Source organism: Chiloscyllium plagiosum, unplaced genomic scaffold (genome assembly GCF_037043375.1).
Source record: "Chiloscyllium plagiosum isolate Xiang-an unplaced genomic scaffold, Cpla_swu_hap1 HiC_scaffold_9, whole genome shotgun sequence".
In the NCBI taxonomy this organism is placed as follows: domain Eukaryota; kingdom Metazoa; phylum Chordata; class Chondrichthyes; order Orectolobiformes; family Hemiscylliidae; genus Chiloscyllium; species Chiloscyllium plagiosum.
This window is the reverse complement of record NW_028270147.1, coordinates 55267462-55289844: the sequence shown is the minus strand read 5'-3', so window position 1 is coordinate 55289844 and position 22383 is coordinate 55267462. Positions and strand designations below refer to the sequence as shown.

The following is a 22383-nucleotide window of genomic DNA, read 5'->3' as shown; positions in this document are numbered from 1 at the left end:
ATGGAAATATATGAAGAAAACAAATTTATAAGACCCCACAAATTCACATTTTACTTAGATATCTGATGCTTCGCATCATATCGCTCAATATCTTTTCTCTTCTAATCACCCCTTGAATCTATTAGGACAGCCCACTTCAATGATCTTCCTGAATAATTTACTTATAAATGCTAACTTTGTAATCTTAATTTTTCTTCTGTTATATCTTTTGGCATATTTGTGTTCATTTTGTTACCGCCTTTCAATTGAAATTGAAAAAAATTGTTACCCAGGTAGTTGAGAATAAATTTTACTTATATTTCCTGATGTTAAAACAAAATCTGGCTTGAACGAATGTAGCTTTGAATCAACAGCACAACAGATAAGTGAATGAGCTCATATTCAAAGTAGTTCCTGCAGTTCAGAGTCTGTTCTTGGTGTGAAGGTCGGTAAATCACAGATCCAGCATTCTACAATTTACAAGCTATGAACTTCACTGTTGGTACAAAAGAAATCAGGACTATCTGCTTATTTTGTTGATGTTTGTCAAATGGACCTTAAAAATTCCATATAGCAACACCCAAGGGAAATGTCCAGTGACCAGACTGATCCATTTAGAAACCTGAAATCAATCATTGGAGCCTTGTCTCAGGCTGGTAGCTCAACAATATCGTCACACTTTCGGAATGAGTTTGAATTATTATCAGACGCTACAAATCCCAGCTCAATTTTCGTCACATTAATACTGAGGGATTTGATTTAACCTTAATGTTTTTGCTTTCTTTCTATTCTGACCCAATGATCTTTCAAAGATGTGCATGTCTGATTAAGATCATGGTGTAGCTCGATCAGTCACATCTGCAGTCAGTTTGTTTATTGATATGATTATCATTTCATTAATCAACTGTGTGTTCTCAAAGGATGTCACTGTGAACTGCGGGAAGGTAAGTTTACCACAGCAACAATTCCACTTCCAAGGGAATTCCAAAACTTCAATAACTGTCTGCTTGGAATACTCTCAAGGTAAGTGAACAGTCTTCACAGCCAAATGGTCTCAGCTAAATTAATTCATTAACCATCATAATATAGCAAATATATTCTTTAAATAATTGGTGATCGCTGCAACATGCCAGACTCCTTAATTTTACAATAGTTATCTGGAGATTGAGAACAGAATGAATAAGGTATAGGCAAAAAATGAACATGCAATTTTCAAATCAACGTTTTCTATCAATTTTTGGTAACTGGATATGTCATACTTTCAGTGTGTTTTAAAAAGACACTGCGATTTGCCAAATTTTAACTCAATGATCATGTAAAATATCAAAAGACGTTTTTATTAAAAGGTTTGTAAATCTCTCCTTATTTCTTAATGGATAAAGCGATGAGCAACAATCAGTGGAAAGGTTCCAATAGCACATCTCAGTTAAGTTGATTCAGATTCTGTGCATTATTTCCCTCAAAATGCCCTTGGCTTCGGCAGCTAAAAAATCAACCAGAGTTCCCATTGCTGATGATTATTCAGTGAATGTGATAATGAACATGTGACATGCGGACACGGTTAAACTTGGTTATGATGTAGTTCAATGGCAAAGAGGCAGCCACAATCATTGCTTTGTTTCAAGTATGAAGAATTGCCAGTTAAATGGAGCCAGAGATCGACGGAATTGTTTTAATTTTAAAACTTGAAATTTAACTGAGAACTTTAAACTTGCTTTTTATTTGTTCATGTGAGGTGTGTATCACCGGCAAGGCAAGGATTTATTTTGAATCCCTAACTCTCATTGAGAAGATGGTGATGACCCATTGCAATCCTTGGAGTGTAGGGATTCTCATGGCAGGAATGCATATGAATATCACAGATCAAAAGAGGGTCAGGGTTCTGCCACAGATTTTAGGGAGCCAGGATAGACTTTAAAATCAGGCCTCAAAGGTAGTAATCTCCAATTGATTCCTAGTTCCAAGCCCCACTGAGTTCAGAAACAGAACAATAGTGAATGATGAATCATTGGCTGAAGAAATGATTCAAGAGAGGAAGAGCTTTAGCTTCTTGGTTCATTAAGTTCCATTTCTGGGGTAGGTGGAAACTGTCTAAACTGAGTGAGCTCCACATCAACAAGGATGGGACTAATGTATTGATCAAGAGGGATATTTTCTGGTGCTGTTGGGGAGGGTTTAATTTGGTGGAGTATCATGACCATGAATCATAATTTCAGACTATACAACATGTGCTTTTTAAAAGAGGTTTGACACAGCCAAAATGACTGCAGATGTAAATTCAGTGGCTGCTTGGCGAGAGATGCTTGGATTATCACATCTGACAAGGTGCCAAGGAAACTTCAAAGGTCAGATTTCAAATGTACTGCAAACTAAATGATAATTCACTGGGTGTTCTCTCAGACTGTGAACATGCTGGCAGAAAAGACAGCTGTCTGCGTAACAAACCTGTTTGAATCTTTCCTTTTCAAGAGTTAAAAGCGAGTTTCATCCAGCAAGATGTGATCTGGCAAAACAGGCCTGGAAACAGGTACTTGTAGGTAAATCAGCATCAGAACAGTGGGAAACTTTCAAGGAGGAATGAAGGAGGTTTGGAACAAACATGTGAAGGAGTCTTTTCTGGGACAGAGGTGACCTCTTTAAGAGGGACGGTTGTGTCTGAACCGGAGGGGGACCAATATCTTGGCAGCCAAGTTTGCTAGTGCTACAAGGGAGAGTTTGGCAGGAGGATGGGATCCTCAACAACAGGGAGGCAAGTGTGAGGCTGGAAGGAGATACAATAATTAGAAATAGTAAAGTCAAGAGACAGGTCAGGCTGGAACACAACAGGGAGCAAGGAATGCCTGTTGGATTAAATTGCATGTATTTCAATGCAAGAGTGCTAACAGAGAATGGATAGTTATGTGGGACTGGGATATTATAGCCATTACAGAAACATGACTAAGGGTGGGACAGGACTGGCAGTTTAATGTAGACAGAATTGGGTACTGCAGATGCTGGAGATCAGAGTCAAGATTAGAATGGTGCTAGAAAAGCACAGCAGGTCAGGCAGCATCTGAGGAGCAGCTTTCCTGATGAAGGGCTTTTGCCCGAAACATCGCTTTTTCCTGCCCCTCGGATGCTGCCTGACCTGTTGTGCTTTTCTAGCACCACTCTAACCTTGACTCTGGCAGTTTAATGTAACAGGGTACAGGTGCTTTAGGTGGGACAGAGGTGGTGGAGAGAGGGGAGGGGGAATTGTATTTTTGATTAAGGCAACTATCACAACAGTAGTCAGAGATTAAATAATTGAACGATCATCCAGTGAGGCTTTGTGAGTGGAGCTAAGAAATAAGAAGGGGATGGTGACCTTATTTGGGTTGTACTATAGGCCCCCAAATAGTTAACATGAATTAGAGGAGCACATATGCAGAGAGACTGGGAAGACTTGCAGGAGCGGTACGGTTCTCATAGGAAGGGATTTTAATTTTCCTAATATAGACTGGAATTGCCAGAACGTCAAGGTCTCAAATGGGGTGGAATTTGTTAAGTGCGTTCAGGAAAGTTTCCTCAAGCAGTACATAGAGGGTCCTACTTGGGAAAGGGCAAAGTTCGACTGACTCTTGGAAAATAGGGCAGAATAGGCGAAAGTGGGGGAGCACTTTGGGACCAGTGACCATAGTTCTAGTAATTTAAAAATAGTTATGGAGAGGGACAAAACTGGTCCACAGGTTCAGGTTCTAAATTGGGACAAGGTGAATTTTGATGGAATTAGACAAGAGCTTGTGGGGCTGATTAGTGTGGTTTTGTTTGCAGACAAAGGGACCTCCGACAAATGGGAGGCCTTTAAAAGTGAGATAGCTACAGTTCAAGTCCACATGTTCCTGTGAGGGTGAAAGGCAAGGTTGACAGGAATAGGGAACCATGGATGACAAGAGATATTTCGGCTTTAACTAGAAAAAAGGAGGCAGGGCTCAGGTACAGGCAGCTGAGAACAAGGGAATCCCTGGAGATATATAGGGGATACAGGAGGTTACTGAAGGAGAAAATCAAGAGGGAAAAATGGGGCCATGAGAAAGCCTTGGCTGAGAAGATTTGGGTGAATCCAAAGGGGTTATTTAAGTATATTAAAGGAAAATTGATAACTAGAGAGAGAACAGTATCCCTCAAGGACCAAATTGGACATGTATGTGTAGAACCGCAAGAGATGGGCAAGTTTTTCAAGAATATTTCTCCTCTGTGTTTACCGTGGAGAAAGACATAAAGACTTGGGAACTTGGGGAAGTTAGTGGTGATATCTTCTGGACAGTCCGTATCATAATAGAGGAGGTGTCCGATGTATTAGAATGTATGAAGGTGGATAAATCTCCTGGTCCTAAACAGATATATCCAAGAAACTGCAAGAGACTAGAGAAGAAATTGCAGGGTCCTTGGCTGATATTTTTGCATTATTGTTAGAGACAGGTGAGGTGGCAGAAGTCTGGTGGGTAGCAAATGTTGTGCCCTTATTCAAGAAGGACTGCAAAGAAAAGCCTGGGAACTCTAAAGCAGCAAGCCTAACATCTGTGATAGGTAAGTTACTTGAGAAGATTCTGAGGGATAAGATATACATGCATTTGGAAAGTTAGAGTTTGAGTCAGCATGGCTTTGTCCACAGGAGATCATACTTCATGAATTTGTTAGAATTCTTTAATGAAGTGACCAGAAAGGTTGACGAGGGTAGGGCAGTAGACATATTCTATATGGATTTCATTAAGGCCTTTGATAAGGTACCACAGAGTAGGCTGCTCTGGAAGATCAGATTGTATGGAATTCAGGGCAGACTGGATGCACAATTGTCTTGATGGTAGGAAGCAGAGGGTAATAGTGGAAGGATGCTTGTCGAACTGGAGGCCTGTGACTAGGATGGAGTGCCTCAGGGGTTGGTACAAGGCCCATTGCTGTTTGCTCTTTAGATCAATGATTTGGATGAGACTGTTGAAGACGTGATTAGCAAGTCTGCAGATGGCACTAAAATAGGCAATATCATGGACAGTGAGGAAAGAGATCAGAAATTGCAGCAGGTAGTGCCTTAAGGAGTATAGGGGAACAGAGGGATCTTGGAATGCAGGTGCACTGTTCTCTGAAAGTGGAGTCACAGGTAGAGGTTAGTGAAGGTGCCTTTTGGTACACTGGTCCTCATCAGTCAGGGCACTGGGGATAGAAGTTGGGAAGTTATGTTGCAGTTGTACAGGATGTTGGTGAGGCTGCACGTGGAGTGCTGTGTTTAGTTTTGGTCACTTGGCTATAGGAAGGATGTTATTAAACTGGAAAGTGTGCAGAAGAAGTTTACAAGGATGTTGCCAGGACTCAACGGTCTGAGTTATAGGCAGAGGTTGAACAAACTAGGACATTTTGTCTTTAGACCATAAAAGACTGAGGAGGGGTCTAATAGAAGTGTACAAGATCACGAGACACATGGATATGGTGAATGCATTCAATGTTTTTCCTAGTGTTGGGGAATTGAGGATGGGAGGGAATCAGTTTAAGGTCAGAGGGGAAAAAATAAAAGGGAACCTGAGAGGCAACCTTTTTACACAGAGGGCAGTATGTGTATGGAATGAGCTGTCAGCGAAAGTTGTTGAGGCAGATACATTATCAACATTTAAAAGGCATTTGGACAAATACATAGATAGGAAGGTTTAGAAGGATCTGTGCAAGTGCAAGGAAATGGGGTTAGTGTGAATGGACATTTTGGTCAGCATTGACCAGTTTGGGCTAAAGAGCCTATCTCCATCCTGTAGGAGAAAGTGAGGACTGCAGATGCTGGAGATTAGAGTCAAGACTGTGGTGCTGGAAAAGCACAGCAGGTCAGGCAGCATCTGAGGAGCAGGCAAATCGACATTTTGGGAACAAACCCTTCATCAGGAATGAGGCTGTGAGCCAAAGGTGTGGTGAGATAAATGGGTGGAGGGTGGGGCTGGGGGGCGGAAGTATCTGAGAGTGTGATAGGTAGATGGAGGTGGGGGTAATGGTGATTGGTCAGAGGGGAGGGTGGAGCAGATAAGTAGGAAGGAAGATGGACAGGTAGGACATGTCATGAGGGACGTGCCGAGTTGGAATGTTGGAACAGGGATAAGGTGGGGGGAGGGGAAATGAGGAAAACTGGTGAAATCCACTGGTGCTGCCTTTTCCAGCACCACACTCTGGATTCCATGCTGTAGGACTCTATAACTCTGAGCTCTCACAAAGAACAGGGGTGGAGCTACTTAACTTAGTTTGGATGTCAAAGGATTTACTTTAAAGCAAAAAAAAATGATGTGGGCATACTTGTTATACCTGGACACAGAGAACACTATCCTATTTAATGTTTTGTGTGGGATTTCCTGTAAATTAAGAAAAGACAAGGCAGTAACAAGATGGATGAACTTGGGAATATGAGATTGTTGCAAACACTGAGACATGGTTGAAGAAAGGACAGGACTGGCAGCTCAACATTCCATGGAATAGAGGTTTCAAGGTATAATGGGGGGTGAGGGGGGGGGGATCTACGAGAGGTAGGGTCAATGCTTTATTGATAAAGGAGACTATCACAGCAGACATGAGGGAGGATGTCCTAGATGGGTCTTCAAATGAGATGATCTGGGCAGAGCTTAGAAATAAAAAGGGGTTGATTACTTTGCTGGAACGTATTAGAGACTAAACGGGCAAACTGTGTAAATCAAGATGATGTAGTTGAGGTCTTAAATGAATACTTCTCAAATGTGCTCACAAAGGAGTAAGACATTTTAGCCAAGGAATTCAGTTGGGGTGGTGAGGTTCTAGGAAATTGACAATGTTGGCAGATAAGGCAGTCAAGAAGGCAGACAGCACATTTGCCTTCATTGACTGGGGCAGCAAATATAAATGTTGGCAATTTATGCCACAGCTGTCTAAAATTTTAGTCAGGCCACATTTGGAATATTGTGTGCAGTTCTGGTCACCATTTCATCAGAAGGATATGGATGCTTTGGACAGGGTGCAGAGAAGGTTGACCAGAGGATGTTGCCTGGCCTGGAGGGGTTTAGTTATAAAGGAGAGATTAGATTAGATTAGATTCCCTACAGCATGGAAACAAGCCCTTCAGTGCAACAAGTCCACACCGACCCGCCGAAGAGTAACCCACCCAGACCCATTCCCCTACCCTAAATACCCCTGACTATGGGCAATTTAGCATGGCCTTTTCGCCTAACCTACACATCTTTGGATTGTGGGCGGAAACCGGAGCACCCAGAGGAAACCCAAACAGACGCAGGAAGAATGTGCAAACTCCACACAGACAGTCACCCAAGGCGGGAATCGAGCCCGGCGCTGTGAGGCAGCAGTGCTAGCCACTGGTCCACTGTGCTGCCATAAGAGGTTGGGTCAACTTGGATTGTTTTCACTGAAAAATCAGAGGCTGAGGATCAATCTGATGAAGGTCTACAAAATTATGATTGGTGTATCCCAAGGTCCTACTGGAGGCAAAGGAGGAGATTGCTGGGTCCCTGGTGGAAATATTTAATACTTTGCAGGCCACAGGTGATGTGCCAAATGACTGGATGATAGCTAATGTGGTTCTTTTGTTCAAAAAGGACAGCAGGGATAGGCCAGGCATTGGTTTGACATTAGTGGTAGAGAAATTATTAGAAAAACATCTGAGGGACAGATTAATCAACACTTGGAAAGGCAGGGACTGATCCGGGATAGTCAGCACAGATTTGCTAGAGGGAGATCCTGTTTGACTGATTAAGTTTTTTGAAAAGATGACTAAATATATTGTTGAAGGTTGTACAGCTGTTGTAGTTTACATGGACTACAATGAGGCCTTTGACAAGGTCCCACATGGAAGACTGGCCCAAAAGGAAAGAACGCATGGGATCCAAGGCAAGTTGGCAAACTGGATCCAAAATTGGCTTGTAAATAGGAGGCAAAGGGTGATGGAGGGTTGTTTTTGTAATTGAAAGTCTATGACCAGCTGTGTACCACAGGGATAGATGTTGGGAACCTTGCTGTTTATGTACATTAACAACTTGGATGTGAATGTTGCACGTATATAGTAATTAGTAAGTTTGCTGATGACATTAAAGATGGTAGCGTTGTTAATAGTGACGAAAATGGTCTCAGGACATAGACTGACATTGATTGGCTGGTAAATTGGGCAGAACAATGACAGATGGAACTGAATCCTGATAAGTTTTGGGAGTTCTAGTAAGGGCAGGGTATACATAATGAATAGGAGATCCCTTGGGAGTACAGAGGAACAAAGGGACCTTCGTGTACAAATCCATAGATCCCTAAAGGAGTCAGCACAGGTAGGCAGGGTGGTGAAGGTGGCATACAGGATGCTTGCCTTCATTAGCCAGGGTGCAGAATACAGGAACAAAGAAGTCTTGCTCTAACTTTATAAAACATTGGTTTGGCCTTAAATGGAATACTGGACGCAGTTCTGGTCACTGCACTATAAGAAGGATGCAATTGCACTGGAGACGGGGCTGAGGAGATTCACCAGGATATTGCTGAAAATGTGTTGCTGGAAAAGCGCAGCAGGTCAGGCAGCATCCAGGGAACAGGAGAATCGACGTTTCGGGCATTAGCCCTTCTTCAGGAATCCAGAAGAAGGGCTTATGCCCGAAACGTCGATTCTCCTGTTCCCTGGATGCTGCCTGACCTGCTGCGCTTTTCCAGCAACACATTTTCAGCTCTGATCTCCAGCATCTGCAGACCTCACTTTCTCCGCACCAGGATATTGGTTGGGATGAAAAGTCTCAGTTATGAGGAGAGACTGGATAGGCTTGGTTTGTTTTACCTGCAGTCGAGGAGGCTGAAAGAGGGATCTGATTGGGATACAAAATTATGAGAAGCATAAACAGGATAGATTGTGAGAAATTTTTTCCCAAGGCACACATGTCTAATACCAGAGGGCATAGTTTAAGGAGTTGGTTTAACAAGTTTAGACGAGATGTGAGAAAATAATTTTCACACAGAGCATTGTAGAAATATTAAATACGCTGCCTAAGAGGATGGTGGAGGCAGTTACTCTCACAATACCTGAGCAGCATCCAGATGAACACTTAAAATGCCAGGGCATAGTAGGCAAGGGATCCAGTGCAGGTAAATGAGATTTGTGTAGTTGGTGTTTGTTTGTTGGCATAGACATGATGGACCAAATGGCCTGTTTCTATACTGGGTGACTCTATGACTAAAAGATTCACAATTATGTTAATAGAACTTGTTTGAATGTCAAGACTGTACACAATTAAAATGCGTATTTCATATTTTTCCGATCACTCAGTGTGCAACTGAAGTAAACAAACAAGGATGATGACTATTGGGACTGCAAGAGGAAAGTCAAGAGCTTTCAAAGAGAAGGTAAGTTTGTTTGTGTACAGTGCTGGGACCATGCAGGTAGGCTATCAGGGCATTCTGCTCACTGGCTGTGTTGTAATGACAGGGATAGCCACTGACACTGAGGAGTCTCTCTGTACTCCACCTGGAGCAGCTATGAAAGAGTGTCTCTACTACAGCAACTCACTGGGAGGTTACTAGAATTTAGCTAGTGCCCTCTCCATGTATCTTCTCCCAATACCGAGGAATTGAGCTGTTGACATCAGTTTGCATTGCAAACCAACTTAACAGCCAACTGAGCTAACCAACCCCTCATTCAGTGGCTGTGATGTTCAGTGTTTCATGAATAGCAACATGCCACTTTCCTGATGCTTGCCACTGTCCTTTTCCCTGCCTCCTGTTTCCCAATTTATCACCACAAGCCTGGAGAAATCCAGCTAATAATTTGCACTGAGTTAGCCTAGACTAGGATGGCACTGCGTGCATTATTGTCATGGAAAGGGAAAGGAACTGCCAAGATTCCCACACCAACCTGAATGATTGTGATACATGTTGGAACACATGTCTGAGCTGAGAACAATATTGAGCTTTGTCATGATGCCACACCTGCTGAACGAGCTTGCCAATTTTATACTTGGATTCATGTTTGAATAACCAATTGAGAGAAGTATTGGAGGACATTTGGAACCAGTGGAAACGTCATCCAATACAAGTCAGCCGAGATAATTTCCAACTGTCAACTGCTGACTTCTGATTTAAAAGAAAGCAAAGGGAAATTGGGAGTTAGCCTCAGCTATTGTCCTCTTGATACAACATAAAGGAAGACAAGAATGGTGAATCAGAATGCCTGCCTGTTTCAGTGAGCAGCTATTAAAATATCCAAATCAGTGTCCTACACTCAGTTGCAACTTCCATGCACAAATGACATACTTTGATTATTTGCAATAGGTGATCCTTAAACATTTGATGGCATCTTCTCTACAGACATCCTGCAGCCTGTACCCTGTTCTGAGCTTTCCTTAACTCACTCCTGCCACAACTTCATCGACTAGCTAACTCAGCTAACAGAACAGGGGTATTCCTCATTACCCCACAATCTTGCTGGCTGAATCTAACTGAAATATGAAACTGTGAAAGTTTCAGCAATCCAGCGCCAACTTCAATCACATGAACAGACTCTCTCTAGAACTTCATACTCATTTTGGGCAGTAATTGAAACTCACCTCTGACCCCTGCAATCACATGCTGCACTAAAAGCTCCCTGTCACCATCAACAGCCTCACACATGCCAACCTTCCCAAAACCTGCACCTTCAGAAAAGCAAAGAAACTCCACAGAAAACATAATTTATATTTTTACCTGCAAGTTATTATAAATAGAGATCTAAAAGTGTAAAGAGAACAAATTGCAATTCGTTCTGAGATATGGTCTATATCTTAAGTAGGTTTGTTGATAGAAACTCACTTTGGGACATGAATGTCACCACATGGAGTTTCATTTGACATTTTCTATGCACCACATTATACAACATCAATTTCTATTCTTGCCATAACTTAGCAAGAATCTAGGTCACAATACAACTAGTGCTCAGCCAGTATCATTCCTTCTTTTAATTTCTGCTCACCGCATTCTTCGAGGAGACATACAAGGTATTCTTAATTAGTAACTTAAGTAATTGATATGGAAGTATTACACGTATATCTAACAAACATAGTCAGCCAACTAGTGATGACAATCAAAAGGTAAATTAAGAACAACAAACATAGGAAAGAATATTGCAATGGAAATGTTGCCAAAAGTTTTCCATAATAAGAACCTCCTAAAAATGGATTAGAAAGTCATCGACCAGTTCAGGTTTATATTAAATGACGGATAGATTTCCTCTGTGCAACAAAATCAAAGAAGCCTTTAAAGGAACCAGGTTTACAATTTTATTACACTTAGTGCACAGAGGAAATATTCTATCATGATTACCATGCCCTCATTGAAGGAAAATAATACGTCTTTATGTGTATTCATAAACTTTCCACAACATCTCATAGTATTTATATATACACAGGCCCCTTACGATTGCACTATTTTCGCTTCTCCAGCTCTTTAGTCAAAGTTAAACACTGAAATAATGGAAGGCTTGTAAGAATTATAATCAAGTTTTTGTTTGCTTACAAAAAATATTATGGACTGTTGATTTTTCGGGACTTATAATTGGATCAAAGTTTCTTGTAAGGTCATTTTACAAGGGATTTTCTAACCATTTGCATTTTAAACAGTCTCATGAGTTTAAAATGTTGGATGTGATCCACTTCAAACTTGAATGAAACAGAATAGAAAAATTCAAAGATTTGCTTGTTGTTGTGACATGTGTGAGGCAGCTGCATCAATGAAATGTAAATTCATATTTTACTCTGTTACCTGCTGAGAAACTGACCAAAATAGCTTTTTCAATAGCTTTTACAAAGATGTCAGTAGTTACTTTAAGAAGTAACAAAGTTCTTTTATAAAATTATCAAACATTTTCAAAATTCATGCACACAGGAAAATGCTATCAAAGAATGTTGTGACATTTTCACATAATTTTGAGCTTCATTGATATTTGCAGATCTATACTCTCTGGTTCATTACAAAACTCTATGGCAAAATTGCCTTTCGCAGAGTAAAGATCAGGAAGCTTTATAAACAAAATGGGTTAATCCACACTAATGAGTGTGCAAGAGAAATTCAATTTAACGAAACATAAAACTGAATGTAAACACTGACCTGAAAAGAAATGACCTGTCACCTGAATTTCGTGGCATCTGATGTTACAAACAGGATGATTGCACCACCGAGCAAACTCATTTTAGTGAGATATGCTTGTCACCCACTTCTGCTACCTCTCTCTTGCTGGCCAGTGTGTTGCACAAACCATCTCATTCCTTCACTGAATGCTGTCAGAGTCTAAGCACGCTTTCTGCTCCATGTGATGTTGCCAGGTTACCTCTCCCAGGAGGGGAACGAAAGACTAGGCCAAAGTGACCAATCAAGCAGGAGTTCAGAGTTCAGTTTCCAAATGGAGAGAATAAAATCAAAGGCTGGTATTCATTATGAGCCAACTCATTATGTGCCAGTTAAGCCCACAGCCTTCCCTGTAGAGTCTCATAAGCGTTTTGGCTGTGTTCTGCGACAATGACCCAGTAAATTCTATTAACCTTCTGAACATGCGCGTTAAGAAAACACAGTTAAACACAGATGCAATGACCATTCTCACAGATGCTGTTATCTTTAATACAATTTAAACTCATAGAAAACTTTAAATATTACAATTATTCTCTAAATTATTCTTACTTATAAAAAATATAAAAATCTATCAGATTGCAATACTTTACCATAACTTGATGAATACCTAGCTATGGGTAATGCAATATGCAGGAATGCTGTAACACAGGGCTCTTTGTCATGCATGGATTCTCTTTGCATATTGTGCAACTTTATATTAACATTTAATAACAAAATCTATGGGGCCATGACTTTATTAAATGCAATGAATGAAATTAAACCGAATATATCAATCAGACTTGATTGGAATTACCAACATTTTTTTTTATTAAGAACTTCATTCTTTTCCTCTCTCGAAAGCTAGAAATTAAGACTTTCCAATTTAGAAAATTAACATAGAGCTGGTTAACAGAGTTTGTATGCCTCCTTTCAAAACCTGCAAATTGGTACTTTTAGCACCATCTACAGGCCAGATTTCTCACAACAGTTTCACAGGTGCATGTGTACAAACATTACATGTACATAAACTTCAATGTATTTACTTGCACTCAGAGGGATGGAATGATTGTTGGCTTTGATATAAAGGCAGCATTTCTCTGGCTGTGGCATTAAGGAACCCTCTCTGCTAGTTGCAGTCTCATCTAGCACCAAAGAAAATAGTTCTGTTGTTGGAGGTCATTCAGTTAGCACAGGACATCTCTGCAGGAGTTCCAAGTCTAACCATCTACAGCTGCTTCACAACAACCTCCTATCCATCATAATGTCAGAAGTGAGGATGTTCATTGATGATTATGCAATGTTAATTCCTTCTGCCTCAGATACTGAAGCTGTCTATTTCAATGTGCAACATGACCTGTCCAACATTCAAGTTTGACCTGTTAACTGGCAAGTAAAAATTGCACCACACAAGTGCCAGACAATGACCAACTCCAAATTGACAGAATGTAATTATCTCTCCCTGATATTGGATGGCATGACTATGAGCATTCTGGGGTTACCATTGGCCAGAACTGGACCAGCCCTGTACATACAATGACTGCAAGAGCAGGTAATAGGCTTGGAATTGGCTTGGAATTCACCTAACTTCCTAAGCCTGTCCACCATCTACAAGTAAGATGGAATAGTCTCCACTTGCCTGGACAAGTATGTCTTCAACAAAACTTAGGGAACTTTACCTATACTGGAAACACATGACTGCAATGGTTCAAGAATGTGACACTGCCACCTTCTGTAGAGATGGGCAATGAATACTGCCCTAGATTAGAATGGTGCTGGAAAAACACAGCAGGTCAGGCAGCATCCGAGGAGCAGGAAAACCGACGTTTCGGACAAAAGGCCTTCATCAGGAATAGAGACAGGGAGCCTCCGGAGTGGAGAGATAAATGGGAGGGGCTGGGGAGAAGGTAGCAAAGAGTACAATAGGTGGATGGGGGTGGGGATACAGCTAGTAGGTCAGAGAGGAGGGTGGAGTGGATAGATGGAAAGGAAGATTGGCAGGTAGGACAGGTCATGAGGATGGTGCTGAGCTGGAAGGTTGGAATTGGGGTAAGGTGGGGGGAGTGGAAATGAGGAAACTGGTGAAGTCCACATTGATGCCCTGGGGATGAAGTGTTCCGAGGCGGAAAATGAGGCTTTCTTCCTCCAGGCATCAGGTGGTGAGGGACTGGTGGTGGAGGAGGCCCAGGATCTGCATGTCCTCTACACCTCCATCTGCCATGACCAGGGCCTCCAACCCCTTCTTCCTCTCCCGATGTCCCCAACAGTACCCTACCACCGATACTCTCATTCGTTTGGCTGAATTTGTCCTCACCCTTAACAATTTTTCCTTCAAATCCTCCCACTTCCTCCTGACCAATGGGGAAGCCATTGGCAACCGTAAGGGCACCAGCTATGCCTGTCTCTTTGTTGGCTACGTAGAACAGTCCATCTTCCATAGTTACACCGGCACCACTCCCCACCTCTTCCTCTGCTACATTGATGACTGCATCAGTGCCACCTTGTGCTCCCGCAAGGAGGTTGAGCAGTTCATCAACTTCACCAACACATTCCACCCCGACCTGAAATTCACCTGGACCATCCCTGATTCTCCCTCCCCTTCCTGGGACCTCTCCATCTCCATTAATGACGACCGACTTGACAGGGACATTTTTTACAAACCCACCGACTCCCACAGCTACCTGGATTACACCACTTCCCACCCTACCTCCTGCAAAAATGCTATCCCATATTCCCAATTCCTCTGCCTCCGTCATATCTGCTCCCAGGAGGACCAGTTCCAACACAGAACACACCAGATGGCCTCCTTCTTTAAAGATCACAATTTTCCTTCCCACGTGGTTGAAGATGCCTTCCAACACATCTTATCCACATCCCGCACCTCTGCCCTCAAACCCCACCCCTCCAACCGTAACAAGAACTGAACCCCCCTGGTGCTCACCTTCCACCCTACCAACCTTTGCATAAACCGCATCATCCGCTAACATTTCTGCCACCTCTAAACGGACCCCACCACCATGGATCTATTTCCCTCCCCAACCCTTTCTGCTTTCCGCAAAGACCATTCCCTCCGTAACCACCTTGTCAGGTCCACGTTTTCCAACAACCCACCCTCCCATCCTAGCACCTTCCCCAGCCACCGAGGAATTGCAAAACCTGCGCCCCACCTCCTCGCTCACCACCATCCAAGGCCCCAAAGGAGCCTTCCACATCCATTAACGTTTTACCTGCACATTCACCAATGTCATTTATTGTATCCGTTGCTCCCGATGTGGTCTCCTCTACATTGGGGAGACTGGATGCCTTCTTGCACAGCGTTTTAGGGAACATCTCTGGGACACCCGCACCAATCAACCCCACCACCCCGTGGCCCAACATTTCAACTCTCCCTCCCACTCTGCCGAGGACATTCAGGTCCTGGGCCTCCTCCACCACCAGTCCCTCACCACCTGATGCCTGGAGGAAGAACGCCTCATCTTCCGCCTCAGAACACTTCAACCCCAGGGCATCAATGTGGACTTCACCAGTTTCCTCATTTCCCCTTCCCCCACCTCACCCCAGTTCCAAACTTTCAGCTCAGCACTGTCCCCATGACTCATCCTACCTGCCTATCTTCTTTTCCACCTATCCACTCCACTCTCCCCTCTGACCTATCACCTTCACCCCCACCCCCATTCACCTATTGTACTCTTTGCTATCTTCTCCCACCCTCCTCTCTGACCTATCACCTTCATCCCCACTCCCATCCACCTATTGTACTCTTTTCCACCTTCTCCCCAGCCCCAGCCCCCCTCCCATGTATCTCTCCAATCTGGAGGATCCCTGCCTCCATTCCTGATGAAGGGCTCTTGCCCGAAATGTCGATTTTCCTGCTCCTTGGATGCTGCCTGACCTGCTGTGCTTCTCCAGCACCATTCTAATCTAGACTCTGATTTCCAGCATCTGCAGTCCTCACTTTTGCCTCATGAATGCTGCCCTTCTGGTGATGCCCACATCCCACAAGAGAATAATAAAAGCATCCAGGTAACTCACACATATACATACACAAGCTATTTCACAGGCACACACACACACACAAGCTTTTCTTTACACTTGCACGTATACGCGCACTCACTGAGGTATCAATCATACACACAAGTATGGAAAAAAGTGACATTAATGTACACCATGATTTGACCATAGAACATAGAACATAGAACAAAGAAGAATACAGCGCAGTACAGGCCCTTCGGCCCTCGATGTTGCGCCGATCCAAGCCCACCTAACCTACACTAGCCCACTATCCTCCATATGCCTATCCAATGCCCGCTTAAATGCCCATAATGAGGGAGAGTCCACCACTGCTACTGGCAGGGCATTCCATGAACTCACGACTCGCTGAGTAAAGAACCTACCCCTAACATCTGTCCTATACCTACCCCTCTTAATTTAAAGCTATGCCCCCTTGTAATAGCTGACCAGAGACATACACACACAAATACAAGTAATAAAAAATGCATTTGTCTTATATTAATGTGTCTTACAGTACTTTATAGCCGACTTGACTGAGACCCATCACCACAATCAGATAAAAGATGTGCCTGGTCATGCAGAGCACAATAGTTTTTTTATTATTGAGATATAACAGGTTATTTAGAAATCACATGGACTAAGGAATTAACCCATCTTTTACACACTGCAGCAGTTTTGGTTTTGTGAGCTTTAAATTAGGAATATTTCATGTCACTGTAATCCATCATTTAAAAAAAAGATCATAATCCTCAATTTCAAGCAATAAGATATAATTTTTATGCACAAGACATACATCATTTTAATGTTGATTTCATACCATCAAAATCAACTCGTCAATTATAGAGAGAGAACATTCCCAAGTAAATGAAAGGACTTCTGTTATCATTTTCAATTTGTCAGCTTAAAAGATGACAATAATCAGTTTGAAAGTACTGCTGCATTGCATCCTCAACAACCCACTCAAGGTGAACAATTATACAATAAAGTTACCATGAAATAAATCAATTCATTTTTCCAATAACTGCTACTGAAATTTATGCAGACTGATTAAATACAGAAGAAAGGAGCCACTGATATTAGTCAGTGCAGGCTACATGGTTTGATACAACAAATATTTGATGCAACATCACCACATTAAAAAAAATTGTCATTAAACTGGAAATTTTTATTTTACAGTGAGCTAATTTATCTTCTGACATTTTAAGATGCTGGAAACTCTCCATGGTATTCCTCAGAATGCATCAGAATTAATCTTACAATAACTTGAGCTTTATATAATGGAACACCAAATGCATAATAGCTACTTTTTTTCACAAATGGAAAAAAAACCTGTCTTTGTCTTCACATATCAGTCTTTTTAAAAAACTTATATCAGGTAAATATCAGGTAAATATCAGGAAAGTGTCCAGCAGGCTAAGATAAAAGGTACGGAGTAGGGACTTGGGGGAGGGGCGTTGGAAATGCGACAGGTGGAAGGAGGTCAAGGTGAGGGTGATAGACCGGAGTGGGGGTCGGGGCGGAGAGGTCAGGAAGAAGATTGCAGGTTAGGGAGGCGGTGCTGAGTTCGAGGGATTTGACTGAGCCAAGGTGGGGGGAGGGGAAATGAGGAAACTGGAGAAATCTGAGTTCATCCCTTGTGGTTGGAGGGTTCCTAGGCAGAAGATGAGGCGCTCTTCCTCCAACCGTCGTGTTGCTATGGTCTGGACCATGACCCCACCCCCCACCACCAAACCATCATCTCCCAGACCATCCATAACCTCATCACCTCAGAGGATCTCCCATCCACCGCCTCCAACCTCATAGTCCCACTACCCCGCACCGCCCGTTTCTACCTCCTGCCCAAAATCCACAAACCTGACTGCCCCGGCCGACCCATTGTCTCAGCCTGCTCCTGCCCCACCGAACTCATCTCTGCATACCTTGACACGGTCTTGTCCCCCTTAGTCCAAGAACTCCCCACCTACGTTCAGGACACCACCCACGCCCTCCACCTCCTCCATGATTTTTGCTTCCCCGGTCCCAAACGCCTTATCTTCACCATGGACATCCAGTCCCTGTACACCTCCATCCCACATCACGAAGGACTCAAAGCCCTCCGCTTCTTCCTTTCCCACCGTACCAACCAGTACCCTTCCACTGACACCCTCTCCTTCAACTGACTGAACTGGTCCTCACCCTGAACAACTCTTTCCAATCCTCCCACTTCCTCCAAACCAAAGGAGTAGCCATGGGCACCCGCATGGGGCCCAGCTATACCTGCCTCTTTGTAGGATATGTGGAACAGTCCATCTTCCGCAGCTACACTGGCACCACCCCCCACCTTTTCCTCCGCTACATCGATGAATGTATCGGCGCTGCCTCGTGCTCCCACAAGGAGGTTGAACAGTTCATCCACTTTACCAACACCTTCCACCCTGACCTCAAATTCACCTGGACCGTCTCAGACTCCTCCCTCCCCTTCCTAGACCTTTCCATTTCTATCTCGGACGACCAAATCAACACGGATATTTACTATAAACCGACCAACTCCCACAGCTACCTAGACTACACCTCCTCCCACCCTGCCCCCTGTAAAAATGCCATCCCATATTCCCAATTCCTTCGTCTCCGCAGCATCTGTTCCCAAGAGGACCAGTTCCAATACCATACAACCCAAATGGCCTGCTTCTTCAAAGACTGCAATTTCCTCCTAGACGTGATCGACAATGCCCTCCACCGCATCTCCTCCACTTCCCACTCCTCTGCCCTTGAGCCCCGCCCATCCAATCGCCACCAGGACAGAACCCCACTGGTCCTCACCTACCACCCGACAAACCTCCATATACATCGTATCATCCGTCGTCATTTCCGCCACCTCTAAACGGACCCCACCACCAGGGATATATTTCCCTCCCCTCCCCTATCAGTGTTACGAAAAGACCACTCCCTCCGTGATTCCCTCGTCAGGTCCACACCCCCCAACAACCCAACCTCCACTCCCGGCACCTTCCCCTGCAACCGCAAGAAATGCAAAACTTGCACCCACACCTCCCCCGTTACTTCCCTCCAAGGCCCCAAGGAATCCTTCCATATCCGCCACAAATTCACCTGCACCTCCACACACATCATTTACTGCATCCGCTGCACCCGATGTGGCCTCCTCTATATTGGGGAGACAGGCTGCCTACTTGTGGAACGTTTCAGAGAACACCTCTGGGACACCCGGACCAACCAACCCAACCACCCCGTGGCTCAACATTTCAACTCCCCCTCCCACTCCACCAAGGACATGCAGGTCCTTGGACTCCTCCATCGCCAGACCATAGCAACACGACGGTTGGAGGAAGAGCACCTCATCTTCCGCCTAGGAACCCTCCAACCACAAAGGATGAACTTGGATTTCTCCAGTTTCCTCATTTCCCCTCCCTCCACCTTGTCTCAGTCCCAAACCTCGAACTCAGCACCGCCTTCCTAACCTGCAATCTTCTTCCTGACCTCTCCGCCCCAACCCCCACTCCGGCCTATCACCCTCACCTTGACCTCCTTCCACCTATCGCATTTCCACTGCCCCTCCCCCAAGTCCCTCCTCCCTACCTTTTATCTTGGCCTGCTGGACACACTATCCTCATTCCTGAAGAAGGGCTCATGCCCGAAACGTCGATTCTCCTGCTCCTTGGATGCTGCCTGACCTGTTGTGCTTTTCCAGCATCACATTTTCAGCCCCCATCTACATGTGTCAGGAGCGAAACATTTCTCTCAGGCATCTCTTTCATTTATACATTATTTATTACTCTGGGCAGTTAAGAGTTAGTGTCGAGAGTGTGGTGCTGGAAAAGCACAGCGGGTCAGGCAGCATCCAAAGAGAAGGAGAGTCAACTATTCGGGCAAAGACCCTTCATCGGGAATGGTCTTATGTCTGAACCGTCTATTCTCATGCTCCTTAGATGCTGCCTGACCTGCTGTGCTTTTCCAGCACCACACTCTTGAATCTGATCTCCAGCACCTGCAGTCCTCACTTTCTCACAGTTAAAAGTTAACCAGATTGCTCTCTAGAGTCACATGTCGGTCAGACCAGGTAAGGATGGCAGATTTCTTTCCCTAAAGGAGTGAACCTATGGGTTTTTCATGACAATTGGCATTGATCATCATTAAACCTGTAACTCCAGATTTTTATTGAATTCAGATTTCACCATCTGCTCATTAAGTTGTAATGTTTAATTCATTAGTTTTCAATTGAGATTATTAATGTAGTAAGTGCCCCAACTCTCTGTTGCCTTCAATTGTTAAGGGTAGAAAGAAGGCTTCACATCCAAAAATTAGCTCTTTAAAAATTCTAAACTAAACTAAACTAAAAATGTTAATTTTCCACTCCCTTCTGTGAAGCAATATCTACCTAATTGGAGATAGGGAATGGCGAGATGATGTCAGAGAGGATGAATGATGAATGAGGAACTGCAAACCATGGGTGGCACAGTGCCACAGTGGTTAGCACTGTTGCCTCACAGCGCCAGAGACCTGGGTTCAATGCCTGCCTTGGGCAACTGTCTGTGTGGAGTTTGCACATTGTCTCCGTGTCTGCGCGGGTTTCCTCCGGGTGCTCCCACAGTCCAAAGATGTGCAGGTTAAGTGAATTGGCCATGCTAAATTGCTCATAGTGGTAGGTGAAGAGGTAAATGTAGGGGAATGTGTCTGGGTGGGTTGCTCTTTAGAGGGTCGGTGTGGACGTTGGGCAGAAGGGCCTGTTTCCACACTGTAAATAATCTAATCAAAAAAAATTCTCTTTTGAGATTTCTGATTTCTCAGTCATTTTTTTCTTTACTGATGTATTCGATATGCATCTCTGATTACTTCCCAGGCACAAGCAATGGAGGAAACTGTGAAGCAACATCTACCTAATTGGAGCTCGGGAATGGCGAGATGATGTCAGAGAGGATAAATGAGGAATGAGGAACTGCAAACCAAAGACCCGTAAAATCAAAGTAAATGACTCACTTCAAAGTTACACACCACCTATTACATCTTCCAATTAACGCTGGCTAATCTGGGGGAATATTGATATGAGTGAATGGGTTGAAAAGTAGGTGTTAGTTAAATTGATAAAATTCAAAAAGGGATCTGGAGGCCAATTCTAAACTTCCAGATAAGTACAAGCTCACCTTCATAAATGTATTATTCATTAATTTTATTTCAATCATCGGTCTGATCATCGGTCTATGCAACTACAGCTACAAGAACCAAATTACAGAGGCTGCTCATTCTTAGCAACATTTCACTTGAGAACCCTGGCTATTGGAGCACTATTCTTTCCCCTAATGTCTCGCATAGAATAACATCTTCCCATTGTGCAGTTTGTAAGCATCACAAATTGATAAGCCTTCAAGCAGGAAGGGATAACAGCAAGACTGACTACCTTTCAGCAGATATTCACCTCTTGCAGACATTTTTTGAGTCTTGCCTTTCCAGGATTGTTTCCATTAAGGAATTAAAACTGATTGTAACTCTGGTCTCTATGTGGTAGATCAAGAAGGTGAGAAATCTTGAACTAGAGGGCATAATTAGTTACAGAAAATAAGAGTCTATTCATTTAAAACTGAGATGCAAATAAATTTCTTCTCTGAATATACTGAATGTCTGGAATTCTCTACCCCAGAGATTTCTGGAGGCTAGATCACTGAGGCAGGTTATAAAGATGAGGCAGGTAGACTTTTGAAATATCACGGGGTTTGATGTTTGAGGAGCTGGTTTGAAAAGGGTTGTGACCTGTGGCAGATCGGGTTTGGTGACGCTCACACTAAACCACTATCAACCTCTCTAATCAGACAGCAGTTCTCTGGAACTTTGGCAGCTTTACTTACTAGACTAGGTGTGATCTTATAGAATGGAGGGCAGGCTTGAGAGGTTGACCATCCTACGCCTGATCCAATTTTTTAATATGATTCATGCAAACTAGTCTGGATTCAAGCACTATCATGGTCTGAAGGTTACAGTTGATGAACCACCCAGTAGTCATCCTTGCAATACAGTTAAAAGGATTTTCTTGCTCTGAGGATGAGAAGGCAGATAATTAAAAAGCCAGTCAAAAGCAATAGGACAGCATAAAGTTTCACTTGCTCTGAGTCTTACCAGACAACCTCTGGCAAATTGACTGTTGACTTCACATTCCTAAAGAGCCTATTCAGTTTCTGATATTCCCCACATGTTAATTGGAACTGTGTACAATGGATCTAGCCTAAGGAGGGATCATCCTTACAGCTGCTGAACTTCCACATGAAGAGGCCAGAGGTGAATGTTGGCTTAGGATGTTGAAGAGATACAGGAAGCCAGGAGTCTGAATATTTTCGA

The 22383-nt window shown here is 43.4% G+C and overlaps 1 protein-coding gene across 5 annotated transcripts in view; it reads right to left on the bottom strand.

Annotated features, from left to right (window-relative positions):
* LOC122554382 (disabled homolog 1) overlaps positions 1 to 22383 on the bottom strand; it is a 697887-nt gene that overhangs the window by 375146 nt on the left and 300358 nt on the right. For 2 of the 5 annotated variants that reach the window (XM_087990639.1, XM_043699302.2), the window contains exon 1: positions 12058 to 12272. The exons of 1 other annotated variant lie outside the window; for it this stretch is intronic. The gene's annotated coding sequence lies outside the window, so the exon portion shown is untranslated. Of the gene's footprint in view, positions 1 to 12057; positions 12273 to 22383 lie in introns of those variants that run through there. 2 more of the 5 variants (XM_087990643.1, XM_043699307.2) reach the window with 2 other exon arrangements.